Genomic DNA, 15352 nt, shown 5'->3' with positions numbered 1-15352 from the left:
TTTGTCTATGCAATACCCAGATTATTTTTTTCTAACCTATCTTTCAATTCAGTAATTCTCTCCTTATTTGTATTTATTTTCCCCCTTCAAATATGCTCACTGGGTTACTTACTTATTCCAACATTTTTTTCCAGAATATATATTTTGTTTTCAAATCTTCTATGTAACATTTTATAGCTTATAGTTTTACAGTCAGTCTCTTAGTTCTTTAAATATGAACATAGATTTATTGTACAATCTGCCTTGAGTGTTTCCAAAATCTAAATTCTGTGCAGATTTGTTGCTGTTGTTATTTTTGCTGGTTCTTGCTCAGGAGGTCTACTCTCCTTGTGTGACTTATCATCGTTATAGCTATGTGCTGCACAATGTATTGGATTAAAATCTTTCAAAAATAAATTGAAGTCTATATGGAAATACTTTTCTCCAGAGGGGATTAGCATTTGTTTTTTGCTAGGAGACTGGTCACAACTTCCAGTACAACCTTAATCCATTTTCAAGGTACATAATTTCCCTGGATAGCACAGGAGATTGCAATCTGAGTATAAACCCACATAGGATATATACTTCATCCTCACTTTAAGAGCGTTGTCCATTCAGCTGGGTTTCTTGTTCAGCTTCCCACCTTATTCGAGGCAGGCTTGGATTTCTGTCTCCCCTTCCTTGTGAATCTGACAAAACAAATATTGTAATTTCCCTGGATCAATAAATCCCCTCAGGAAAAAAGCAGATTCCAAACCAGCTTTCATTCTTAGTCCTCAGTTTCTCTCCCCTTTGTGCCTTATTAATCTTTCTGGTTTTTGTTGCCTCTTTGACACTTCCAAGACTATGTATGCATGTATATTATCTATAGTCCTTTAAACACCAGAGATCAAGAATGCATTTGTAGGCAATGACATCAGGAATAGAGAATTGAAACTTTTTGTGTTTCAGGAAATTTCTTCGACGTGGTGAACCTGTGCCAAGGCTGATGTTCAGCTGGTTTGCATGAATTGTTTACAGACGGCCTCCATTCTCATTGGTTGCTGCTTATTCTGGCATCATTAGGATTAAACATTATCCATATTGCATAGGTTGTTAAATATGCTTAATAATTCCCCTTTACTATTCAAAACCTATAGATCCTATACTATAAAGTTATTAATGCTAAGCTGTGAGGTACTAAAGGAAGAAAAACATTAAAATCTTGGTTATGTCGATTTTCTTTCTGTTCCTAAGGACACATCAAAGAGACGTTAACTGCACTGTAACCACAAACAGTGCTATAATTGCTATGCTTAAGTCAGTTTCTCAGAAAGCTTTGTGGGGATTTTCCATAGCCTCTGGGATTCTGCAGATTTCTATACAAATTAGAAGTTAGCTTTTTACAAAGAAAGATTTGGACTTTTTAATGGCAACTTATTTCAACATACATATTTTAAGTCTTTCTTGGTTTTGTTGCAGCACTTATTCATTAACAGCAAATAATAGATTGAACCCTGCCAGGAAACTGCTCACTTGTCCTTGAAAAACAATTCCCAACCTTATGTGTTTCACATAAGTATCTGAAGGTTACTCACTGTTTGACATTGTGAATAGTTCATTAAAAAAGAACACAAAAACATACACAAAAACAAAAAAGGGAAAACTGAGAAAAATGTGAATGTATGAATAAGCATATTAAAAATTCTCACCTAAAAGAATGATGTAGAATGAGAACAGTAGTAAAGTGTTGACCTAAAAGAAAGGTAACATTTTACTTGAATTTTGACCTTGTTGCATTTGTGATGGCAATTTATGAGATATCATATATCAGAAAAGCTGCTTTAATTCAGTAAATATTATCTACATGTGTTTCAGAATTAATTTCAGACTAACTCTCATAGTAATTGCAACTGCATACACATTTGCAGTAATGGACGGTAATATAATTTTTTGATAGTTATAAAACCATGTGTTACATAACAAACATGCATGCTCTCTATAATATACTTTTATCAATAGTAATTTATCTACTTGATGATTGGTTTAATGCTTTTAATGTATAAGCTATATAATTTATGGGAATGATGATTTTTTTTTGTTAATCCTCACCAGATGACATTTCTCCATTGATGTTTAGAGAGAGTGGAAGAGAGGGGGGAAGGGAAACATCAATGTGAGAAAGACACAGACACATCGACTGGTTGCCTCCAGCATGCACCCGACCAGGGTCGAAGGATGGAGCCTGCAACCAAGATACGTGCCCTTGACCAGACTCAAACCCGGGACCCTTAAGTCTGCAGGCTGACTCGCTATCCACTGAGCAAAATGGGCTAGGGCTAGGAATGAATCATTTTAAAGTTCCTTTAATTCTATCAGTTGATTAAGTCAGTCCTTAGTTGCTCTGGATTTTTAAATGATCTGAAAATCACAGAAAAACTGAATAGATACTATTTTGGTCTGCTTTTATTTTATTGCTGGAAAGTAATTTACTCGATAATTTCTCTGAGTGTGATTTACATTAATATTATTTTTCTGTTTATTTTGTAAATAAGTTAACTAAAATGTAAGTAGATTAAGTTCATTGTTTAGGGTATCATAGAAAGTTGCTAGCAAGGTGTGCATCAGAATATCCAAAATTAAATAATTTTTAGAGCAAAAAAGAGCAAATGAGCACTGCCATGCACAATACCTAATAAATGCGCACACGCACACACAATTTAAATGAAAATAAAAAGCCATGGGTGGTAATATAATATTTTTGATAGTTATAAATGTCATGTGTAACATAAAAAACATAATGCTCTATAATATACTTTCAACAATAATAATTTATTTACTTGATGATTGGTTTAATCATACCATCCCCAATGAAGGTCTACCAGTATTCTGGGCACTCAATGTACAATTTGAGAACTATAATGGTTCATTAGGTAGAAAAAACTATTTAGAACAGAAAACAGAGGTGCTAGTACTGTGAGGATACCTTATTTCAAAGCATCTAAGTCATTAAGTCCTCTTCCAAAACTTAGTCTCAGGTGATTGGCTTTTCAATCTCTAAAGTAAATATTAATATTTTCATATCTTTTGATTATTTTAAATTACTAAATTAATGATTATTATAATCTAAATATGTTATCTACTTCCAGCTCCTATATTTCCAGAAAATTCTTTTTGCTTAGCTGCTCCAGTATTTGTTATGGAGTTGTGAGTACTGCATTTGTTAGTCATGTATGGGACATTCAGATCCCATAGCAGTCAACTCCTACCAAACTGGGAATTCAGAAAAGTTTTGTATGTCCAACTATTTTTTCTTTTGCTGATATTTCTCTAAGATAGAAATGTTATTAAATATCTAGTGCACATAATATGCCTATGATAATATAAAAATCTAGCCCATTGTTTTAAGAGTGAGCATTTTAGGATAGCATAAAAATAATCCCCAATATAGCTCCAAGACATTAAAACAGAACACATTTAACTGCTCAATCTAATGTAAGTAGAAAATCTCAACTTCTTTCAAATCCTTTCCCAGGGGATGTTTGGGGAAAATGATGGATATTAAAAACAAAATCAATAGCAGTATTTAAGAGCCCAGCTGTTTGAAGATAAGCCCTTTCCAAACTGAATCCATTTCTGCTTTAATTTCAGACAAAATTTCTTTGTATTTTAGCATAAGCAAATAAAGAAAAGGACACATATTTTGAGATTTTGTAAGAGGTCAAACATCCATGACATAGACTACTGAAAATCTACAGAAAAATCTAGAAGAAATGTTTGGTATGGTCATAAATAGCAATAAAAAATAAGCGTTTACCTTGAAAAGGCTAGAGGTAGGATGAATCATGTCTCAGCTTATTTAATGTATTTTTTTTTCCAGGCTGTGGCAGTGACAGTATGGTTTTATACTCTGTGTGTGTGTGTGTGTGTGTGTGTGTGTATGTGTAGAATAATGTTAGATGAGTTCAATTTGAAAAGTGTTTCCTACTGTGCATAAATCATGGGCATCCTGACAGTCCATATGTAACAGCATTAAACAGCCTCTGTAGCTATAAAATCCTTAGGGCATAAAAGTGGAATTCCACCTTAGCAGTTGCAGTGGCCAGAAAAACATCACTGCTTTCCACACTTTCTGCACCCTGATGAATCCTTCCTTATTGGCATAGCTGAAGGGCTAATACCAGGTGATTCTAGAGCAAAGTGCTCCTTTAAAATTGATTTTTATTTGTATATTTGCAGTGGGTCCTGCAGCCAGAAATCATAGAAATATTTTTGCGTTGAGCACATGCAAAGCAGAAAGGTGCATAATTTTAGGGCAACATTCTCAAGGAATAAAGTGTGAAGGGCACTCTTGGAGTACAACATCGTAATCTCTGTGAATGCTGTGCCCAGGTTCCAGGAATGTCTTACACATTTCTCAGGCTGCCTTACCTCTGGCTTCAGGGAAGAAAGCTCTGGTGCGAGAATAGGGAGAAGCACCAACAGTGTGCAGGAGCCAGCTCATACTAACTGACAAGAAGACTGTAAAATATTCATTTTTCTTTTTTTAAAAAAATATATTTTATTGATTTTTTACAGAGAGGAAGGGAGAGGGATAGAGAGTTAGAAACATCATGAGAGAGAAACATCGATCAGCTGCCTCCTGCACACCTCCCACTGGGCATGTGCCCACAACCAGGGTACATGCCCTTGACCGGAATCGAACCTGGGACTTTTCAGTCCGCAGGCCGATGCTCTATCCACCGAGCCAAACTGGTTAGGGCTAAAATATTTATTTTTTAAGGGGGTTGTTAGTTCTTGGCACCTTGAAATCAGCCATGTTGGAAATGGTCAAACAGTACAAATTGGGGATTTTTTTGCCGAGGGAGAACCTCATTATCAGCACACCACTGAACCTGGCTTTTACCCACCTCTCTGTCCCTGTTTCAGGTATTGTCTCTAGCGGTGCCGCGTGTCCTCTGTAGCTCCAGCTCTGGGTGGAGAACTTTCCAGTGAGGCCCCGTTTCCCACCAGGTATGCTGAATTGTTCCACCTTCCAGCAGGAGGCTCCAGCTCCCCATTCCCCCATCCTTAGGAATGCTAGGAGCTTCCCCCTGTTGCTAAGGTCTGGATGGCATCACAATCGCTTACTTAGCTTTTCAGCTCTTCAATTACCAATACCAGTATATTCAATCTGTGCTAATATCTCTTTAACTACCTAGAAAAACTCCTGTTTTCTGACTGGATTATGCTATTTCAAACACACTCTTCTATAGTTTAGGCTACATTCTAGATGATTGCTAAAATTCTCCTAATAGTTGTTTTGCTTTGAGGTCAATATGAGAGGGACATTTAAAAAAATACATTTATTTATTTATTATAACTTTTAAAAACATTGATTTTAGAGAGAGGAAGGGAGGGAGGAGAGAGAGAGAGAGAGAGAGAGGAAGAGAGAGAGACAGAGAGAGACAGAGAGAGAGAGAGAGAGAGAGAGAGAGAGAGAGAAAGAGAGAGAGAGAGAGACATCAATCCGTAGCCTCCCGCAGGGGCCCAGACGGGGACTCAAATCTGCAACCTGCCACCTTTTGGTGGATAGCATGATGTGCCAACCAACTGAGCCAAACTGGTAGGGCTGAGAGAGATACTTTAAAAGCTGGGTTAGCTGCTCATACCAGGTCTAGAGTCAATGAATCTTGGACCTAATATTAAAGGTTTTGCAACCTTCATTTATTCACTTCATAAGACTTTTTGTCAAAACCATGTACCAGGAACTATATCCATTCTATGACAGAAAGATGGATAAGACAAGATCCCTCCACTTTCTCCACTTTTTAAAAAATTAGGTGTGATGATTTCTTAATATGATTGTATTTGATAAAATTGCAACTTTGCAACGTTGTCTATCACTCCATCATTAGTGAGCCACATGAGGGAAGCAACCTTATCTTTTTATTCACTGCAGTATCCCCATATCACAAACCCAACATAATGAGTACCCAATGTGGCACTGAATGAACTCCTTTTCATTCTTTAAGTTTCAGCAGAAATGTCACCTCCTCTATAAAGAGTTCTTACTCAAGAGAAATTAGAGGGCAGTAGGACCGCACCCCCTCCGCCATTGTTGTCTGGTATTGCTTTTACTATTATGTTTTAAAATCATTTGTTTAAAGTCTCACACTTGAATTTACTGAACATTCTTGAGAACATGTAGAGCATACAAATGGGTTTCCATATATTAATAGATGGATGGATGAATAAGGAAACTCAGATTCACACTCTGATCTGATTATAGAGGCAGGAATAATTAAGATTCCTGATAAAAATTAGACTTGTAGTAAAAAAAAAAATAACCAAGAGAGGTACGTATAATAGGACATTCTTCTGTCTAAATGCAGATTGACAAAGCAAGGTGTGACAGCACTGATTCTTGTTGAAGCTCCAGGGCCTAGAGCAGCCGTGGGCAAACTACGGCCCGCGGTCCGGATCCGGCCCGTTTGGCTGTTCTATCCGGCCCGCGGAGCCGAAAGAGCTGAGGGTTCTCTTGCTCTCCCCTCCGCTCCTTTACTTTGAATTTATATTAGTTCACACAAACACTCCATCCATGCTTTTGTTCCGGCCCTCCGGTCCAGTTTAAGAAGACATTGTGGCCCTCGAGTCAAAAAGTTTGCCCACCCCTGGAGAGCAAATTACCTGGACAAAATGCCTAATCTTCCATAGATGGGTTAGTTCAATTCTCTGTCCTTTTTAGTTTTATCCTTCCAATGAGAGTTAACCAGGCTATTTCAGGAGTACTTTCAGAGATGAATATGTATTTAATCATATAGCCACTCATTTGTCAAATATTAAGTAACTTCTACCAAGTATATTCTCAATAATTGGGATAAACAAAAAAAACCAAACTTACACCTTCAAGGAGCTCAGAGTCTGTTATCAGAAGCACTGAACAAGAGACATTTCTGCACTACTTGGTGACGTGCCAAAGAGTCTGCATGTCAGGAAATTAGGAAAAAATAAGATCTTATACAGGTTCATGATCACCAGTATAAATTCTAAATAGAATTGTGAAGCCTGACTCTCATAGCATACTGATATGTAATTTTTAGCAGCAGCATAGGTATTTTGAAGCAAAAATTATATGGCATTGACTACTAAATATGGAAAAGTTGATAATAATGCATATTATGTAGAACTTTACCAAAAAGATGTTAGCTAAGAATGACTTAGGTGGAGTAGATGCCAAACTTTGTTTTTCCTGCTTTAGAGCAAAACGGTTAATTCCACCTTCCCAGAAGACTTAGCACACAAACAAAATGTAGAAGGTTTAAACTAGTAACCTGTGTTAGTTAGCTAATGCTGCATAACAAATAATCACAAATTTTCAGTGGCACACAATAAAAAACGAAACATTTATCCAAAGCATGCCATGTTACCAGGTCCTACTTCAGAGCTGGGGAGGTGATGAATTTCTACAAGACTGAGGCATAGAAAGGGGTGAATTGGGTGGGGGCATTAATGTAATCAACTTACCATACTCCTTATAACTTGCCATTTGAAGATTCTGTTGACAATGTCCTGAAATAAATCAGTTTTGATGAAAATAAAGCTAATGGTGCCCTGGCCAGTGTTCCTCAGTTGATAGTGCATTGCCCTGTGCATGGAAAGCTCACTGATTTGATTCCTGGTCAGGGTACGTAGCCAGGTTGCAGGTTCAGTCCCAGGTTGGGGCGTGTATGAGTGACAACTGATCAATGTTTCTCCCATCAATGTTTCTCTCTCTCTCTCCCTCTTTTTTCCTCTCTCTCTAAAATCAATAAAAACATTTTCTAAATAAATAAATAAATAAAGCTAGTGGTAAGAACACTGTCTTCCCTAAAGATTTATCACCTTTTTACTATTGAGTAGAAATTCATTATATTTTAGTTTAATATTTAATTAAGAGCCTATTTTGGACAAGCTATTGCACTAAGGAGTTGGGATACAGTGATGACTAAGACATTTTTATGCCTAGTGTAAACTTACTGGGAAATTTTCACATTAGCTCATTCACACATAACTATGTTCTCAATGTAGTTTGAGGAGTGAATGATGAGCTTAGAAACACTGTCAAATAAGCTTCTAAGAAAATATTTTTAAAATGTATTCAATAATTTTTTTAAAAAATATGTTTTTATTGATTTCAGAGAGAGCAAGGAAGAGGGAGAGAGGGATAGAAATATTAATGATGCGTGAGAATCATCAATTGGCCACCTCCAGCACCCGCCCCTCAGGGTGGGGTCTCTGTGGGGCATTGAGCCTGAAACCTGGGCATGCACCCTGACTGGGAACCAAACTATGACCTCCTGGTTCATAGGTTGATGCTCAACCACTGAGCAACATCAGCCAGGCTTCAATGATTTTTGATAAGCCACTATTGGAATAAAAACTTCTCTTGGACTCAGCATTTTTGGGTACTGTGGTATATATAGCAGGCTCCTAAGGCTTTATGAATGATTCTTGTAGCTTCATTCTCTGGTGACTAATCAATAGTTTCTGACTTTGGGTGCTATAAATTATTATGATAGTCGCTGGACTTCATTTTAATATGTTTTGAAAGGTTGGATAACATCAAATTCTTCAATACTCCCCAAAGGAGTCATTTCAAGCACAGCATATACCCCTGGTCCAAGCAGGGTCTGTGTTAATTTTACCAGTTAAGTTTACCAACACTGTTGTAGAGTGGATTTATACTGCTTGCTCTCACCCAGTTTTTTTGATAGAGCCCCATCTCTGTCACCAGCAGATATCTTGGGTAGCTGTAAACAATACAAGATAAGCAGGCCCTCAACTTTTAATGATGCATAGACTACTTTGGGCTAATCCTACCCTAAATCAATATTGTATGGTTCTGTAAGAACTAAAAACAACCATAGAGGAACATGAATACCCTACATCGTCTTTCTTTTTCCCCACTCATGGCATTCAGGACAATGGCAATGTTCCAGAACATCTCTTGCTGCTTTCACTACTCCTACGTTAAGGAGGACAAAGTATTATGGGCTGCTTGGAGAACAGAATTTATGATCCTTTGGAGAAAAATACATAAACTCTTTAAAAAGCCTGTTTTAGCATGTGTTAATGGCTGCATATCTGGGAATGTCAGTACCAGCTTTAGTAGGATTTCTTTCTATTCCTGTTCTGCCACATGGAAATGTGAGCTCTGAAATATTATTTCATTAGCCTGTATGCTTTTATAGACTTGTGTGCTGAATAAGTGTTTGCTTAGTCTGTAAGAATAAGTATGTCTTTTCCATGGGGGAAGGGGGATGTCATTAGGAATTTAGTATGCTGGAAACAAGCAGAGAGTTATGCTTTCACAGGGTAACTCATTTGGCTATCCCAGAAATGGGATATTCTTCAAGGTCTACATAGACTTTGCACTTTTACTAATGGGAGTTTACTTAGCACAGATAGAATGACTTTCACACTATGTAGAGGCAACAACTTTATCCCATTGGCAGCCCAGTTGCATTTCATATTTCAGACTAAGTTTCAATGATGAGAGTTAATGAAGGAGAAAGGTAATGAGTATAGGAAGCACACAGAATATTTTAAATTTCTCATCTGTCAAAAATCTTACATTAGACATGGGTTTAAACATATTTACCTCTACAATGTTATCAAAGTTTATTAATTGAATGTGGTTTTTTTCCTCCACAATGATTCCATGGTTATTTCAAACAAGAGTTAATGTTTACTAACTTTTTTGAATTTTTTACTATGAACCAGACACATGTATAAGTGTCTTATACATAGCCATTCATTTCATTCTCATAACAACCATATGAAACAGGTACTGTACTTTGTCAGTGATGAAATTAGGCATAGATAAGTAATCTGCGTAGAGTCCCATGGCTAGCATGTGATAGGGGAAGCATTCAAAACTATACATTTTGGATTACAATGCATTTAACCACGTTTAGCCATGCACTTAACTAGGACACAGTACTTTCTCTTTAGAACAATGTTTTCCAATGGGGCATGCTCATCAGAATCACCAGAGATTCTGAACAAAAAATCTAATTCCCCCAGACACCAAAGACTTATCAAATTTGAGTCTTTGGATATAAGACTGAGCATTAGTTTTACATTTTTGAGTAGACCCTCTGCATCATCTCTATTCATACTACTGTCTTCAGGGTGAGGATTCCCTAGAGTCCAGGATTCATGGCCATCCAGAGCTTGTGCCTGCCCTTTCAGAGCACGCTCTGTGTACTCATAAATTCTAAATTCCCTGGCCAAATGGTTCTGCAGTGTGGGATATTGACACATCTTAGTCTGCTCTAGCTTTCATAACAACAACAACAACAACAAAAAAAAACAACAACCACAAATTGGTGGCTTAAACAACAGAAATTTATTTTCTCTTAGTTTTGGAGGATAGCAGTGTAAGATCCAGGTTCTAATCAATTTGGATCCTGGTGAGGGCTCTCTTCCTGGCTTATAGATTACCATCTTTGCCCTATATCCTGCATGGCTTTTCCTCAATCTGTGTGTGCATATGTTTGTGTGTGCATATGTTTGTGTTGTGGATGGGGGGAGGAATTTCAAGGTAGAGCTATTCTTATATGGACACTAATCCTATTGTATCAGGGCCCCACCCATATGACTTTGTTTTTTTCCTTAACATTAATTAGTTTCTTACTTCAAATATAGCCACACTGGGGGTTAGAAAGTTGGGGGCATAGAAAGTCTAAGCAACCTTACCAAGAACATACAGCTAATGACAAGATAAACGATTTACCTAATATTCTTCTTTAAATACACTCATATTTTTTATACACGTATGTATATTTTGAAGACAAATTCTTTATCACTACCTTAATTGGAAAGCAATATATTGTTATAAATAAAAAGCAGCCATAAAAATGAATACTGTGAAAACAAGTCATATTAATTAATTTTGGAAGAGATGCTTACCTTTAAGAACTTTAGACTTGAGGTCTCTTCTATCTCTATTAATAGGGAGAATAGTAAGTGTTAGAGAAGTGTTAAAAAGGCAGAGTTATTGGTATCCACTGATACTTTCTTCTAGAATAACCAGGAACTAAAAGAACTGAAAAGTAAGTATCTCAACAAGTAAATCAATAATATTTAGTGCCATGTTTGGATACTTTCTGTACTTGCTTTGGTGCTGTGGCATCCTGACAAGCTTTTCCCTGATTTGATTCTAATCCTACTTCATAGCATTGAACCGTGCTGGCATGTAAGCATGTATGCCGTTTACATTGCTTGCTCTCACTGAACCATGTCTGTTTTCTTTAGAAAATGTTTTAGTTTTTATCTCCATTTTAATTATAGACCGTCCTCTTAGAATTCAGGCAAAATTCCTTGTGTTGCAGGTCTTGGGGCAAGGTGAGTTAAGATCCTGGTGAGAGTGATGATAGTATTACTAATGACTGAATCTGATTGTTAAGCATCTACTAGATGCCAAAGAAGTGCAAATGTATTCATAAACATACTTGTTTAATCATCACAGGAAATTCAATAGGTCAATATCATTCCCATTTTACAGTGAGAGCAAAACTGAGTCTCAGAGCATGAAGTGACCTGTTTAAGGTCACACCCTTCCTTCTGATCCACACAGTATCTCTCCTCCCCTTATCCAAGGTTTTGATTCCTATGGTTTCAGCTACCTTCAGTCATCTGCAATCTGAAAATATTAAATTTCCCCAACCTTTGACATCATCTGCTCCTGACATACAACAATTGACATCATCATGGCTCATCAGGATCAGGATGACCCTATCTCTGATTTTTTGTGAGAATGTCAGTAGTAGCCCAATGCCATGTCACAGTACATATGTCTTTCACCTCACTTCATCTCATCATGTAGGCATTGTATCATCTCACATCATCACAAGAAGGGTGAGTTCAGTACAATATGATATTTTGAGAGAGAGATCACATTAACATAACTTTTAAAAAAATATTTCATTGAGTTTTTACAGAGAGGAAGGGAGAGGGAGAGGGATTGAGAGTTAGAAACATCAATGAGAGAGAAACATCCATCAGCTGCCTCCTGCACACCTCATACTGGGGATGTGCCCGCAACCAAGGTACATGCCCTTGACCGGAATTGAACCTGGGACCCTTCAGTCCATAGGCTGACGCTCTATCCACTGAGCCAAACCGGGTAGGGCTTAACATAACTTTTATTATAGCATATTGCAGTAATTGTTCTATTTTATTATTAGTTATTATGGGTCTCCCACTGTGCCTACTTTATAAATTAAGCTTTATCATAGGTAGATATGTATAGGAAGAAACATAGTGTATATAGGGTTTCGTACTATCTATGACTTCAGGCATCTACTGGGGGTCTTGGAACGCACACCCCCCTCAGATTAGGGAGAATGCTATACTCTGATTTTGACCTAAACCTGAATTCCAAAATGAATTCAAGCTAAGAATTTATATTCTGCTTTAGAGACTAGAATTACCTCTTCACAGATGAAAATTCTTCCATAGATATTTTAACAGGCTCAAGTTCGTAAGGATAGATTTAGATGTCTCTGAAAGTTTCATTTTTCTCTCAAACTTTCTGTTGGTGAATGATTTAGCTATTTTCTACCTCAGTTCTTTACACCTTTCTCCATTTTGTCAATCTTATTTCACAAATGCATTCAAATCGAGAGGCTCGTCGTCTTTATTATCCAGATTTACTGCCAGCTGATTTCAAAAAAGTGTCCTGTTTCATATGGAACGGATTTCCTTTGCATAATGAAAACCCACCAGAAGCATGGTTGGCCTATTTGCAGTTTGCACATACAAAAGACTCATTCTTGTTTATTTTTACTTTTCAGCATTTCCTCCAACTTCTTGTTCCTGTGGCTGTTAGGACGCTCCATTAAATGTTAGATTAGGCCTGCTGTTCCGTAGTTGCCAGGCCTGAGGCAGCTGTATTCAACCTCCTGCACAGCTTCACCCCAGTGCAGTGGTTGGCAAACCAAGACTCGCGAGCCATGGTTTGCCGCTCTGTTGACTAATGAGTTTGCCGACCACTGCCCCAGTGCATCTGCTTCCTTCCCACTGTCGGACTTCAGCCTGTTTTACTCCACAATTCTCTCTCCTTGTAATGCCTATTCTTCCCTCTCCTTTGTGATATTTCCCTTCCAATATAGGATCTCTCTTGCCTAGGTGTGGCCCAGGAAACAGCATCTGCCCAGGAAACCTTTCTCTTGGGTGGGATAAATCACTTGTATTTTGTGCATCAATTGCATTGCTGAAAATCTGTCGTTTTCTTTGAAGCCTTCGAAATTCCTGTCCCTCTCCACCCATTCAGTTTTAACAGGAAGCTTCTGATCTTGAGGCGTTCTAAATGTAACGTCCGAGTTTCTTGGGGATCTCTGGGAACACCACTGCATAGAAAACTCTACAGTGGTCGGCAAACTGAGGCTTGTGAGCCGAGCCGCAGTTTGCCGCTCTGTTGACTAATGAGTTTGCCGACCGCTGGTATAGAACATCCATCAGGCACAGGACTCGGAAATACACCTTTTCAAAGGAAACAGGGTAATGACAACTGCCCCAGCCCCAGCCCTCGTCAGGTAAATGGCTCTTTATACACCAAGTTGTGATAAAAGCAAACAAAAAGTCACAGTGCTGTTGATATACGAGCCTATCTGCGACAGCTTGCTCTGGCTTTTTTGACTGGCGGGTTCTTTGTGCACTTTTAATAGCATTTCAACACTTGTCTGTTCTTTAAACAACATCATCTTTCTAGCTGGAATATAAATGCCTGCTGAACATTTCCACATATTTTACACAGTCAGGCTCTAGGTCTAGTATTTCCTGATAATTGAAAGTTGGTTGGCAAATAGGAAGTTATCTGAGTTGTTCAAGTAGCTCTCCTGTTTGAGATAAACCCTTATTCAGCAACTTGTTTTTGATTTGTAAAAACCAGCCAGATAAGCCTCTCTTGCTGAGGTTATCTCAGCTCTTTCAGAGGCTTGCAGACTAACCGTGTGCCAGGGCACAGTTACAGCCGCGCCTTATGTAACAACAATTTTTTTGGCCTTGCAAAATGAGGCATGAAAATTTAGGCAAATATGCTTGGGAACCTCCAGATTAAAACAGGAAAAGATAACACAACTAGTTTGTTGAACTAGATAAGATATGAGCATAAAGCCTCAAGGGATCCTGTTTCAGAAGATTAATGAAGATTCTCAAAGGTAATGAGCCAAAAATGCAAGAGCTTCTTTGAGAGAGGAAGGAAAGAGTTTTATTTTGTTGCTTCCTCACACAAGCGCCTTTGCCTAGACATGAGCAGCATTACACCTTTGGAATAATCCAACCAAAAGAAAAGGTAGGTCTTGCATGCTTACACACTGTGCCCTCTTGCTTCCTGGAACACTCATCTGTCTGTAACACCCACTTTGGCATTTGATTACCCCTTCTGTGTCTTATTTTCACATTTTCTATTATTCTCATTTTTCCAAACACCTAGGAATATTTATTGAGCAATTCTCATTCGGTTTACGGTAGATATCGTCATTCTTGCACACTTGATCTCATTCAGAATTTAGGGCAAATTTGTGAAAAGTATTTTATTATCGCCATTGTTTTGGTCTTGGAAAGAAAACAGAGAGATTTAAGTAACTTAGGTGGAGGAGCCTGGACATGAAGCCCCACTTGTCTGACTCCCACACTCTGCTTTCGTAATGATACTGTAAATTCTTTGGAAGCACACATGGATCCCAATTGAATTGAATTTATTGTTCTTGGAACGTTATTTCACTAAATCAACTCAGGTCTGAGAGAGGTAAAGCAAATGACTTAGGTCACCAGCATTTGTAAAAAATTCTTCACATCTCATTTGATCTTCAAAGGAATCCCCTGAGTAGGAACTATTATTACTAACATTTACAGATGAAAATATGGAGGCTTAAGATTGACCATGTCCACACAGCTAATTAGTGATCAGAGAGAAATTTAAACTTGTATACATTTGATAACTAGTTTCTAAAGTTTTATCCATTCTACTTACATATATGTTAGTGAAACACTGAGCTTTTAACCACCCAATTAGATGGCCCCCTTGACACTATGGACCTTCTGCTATGAACTGAATATTTGTGTGGTTCCACCCCTTCCCCCCTTCCAATTCATATGTTGAAATCCTAACCCCTGGGTGATGGTAGTAGGAGATGGGGCCTTTGGAGGGTGATTAGGTCATGAGGGTGGAGCCCTAAAGAGGCCCTAGAGACCCCTCCTCCCTTTCACCATGTTAAGTTATAAAGTCCTCATGAAACATCAAATGTGTTAGTGCCTTGAGCTTGGACTTCCCAGCCTCCAAAACTTTGAGAAATAAATTTCTGCTGTTTATAAGCCTATGACATTTTTGTTATAGCAGACTGATGGGACCGTGATATCTTCTTGC

Source organism: Plecotus auritus (assembly GCF_963455305.1).
Source record: "Plecotus auritus genome assembly, chromosome: 11".
Taxonomy (NCBI): Eukaryota; Metazoa; Chordata; class Mammalia; order Chiroptera; family Vespertilionidae; genus Plecotus; species Plecotus auritus.
This window is presented reverse-complemented; position numbering follows the sequence as displayed.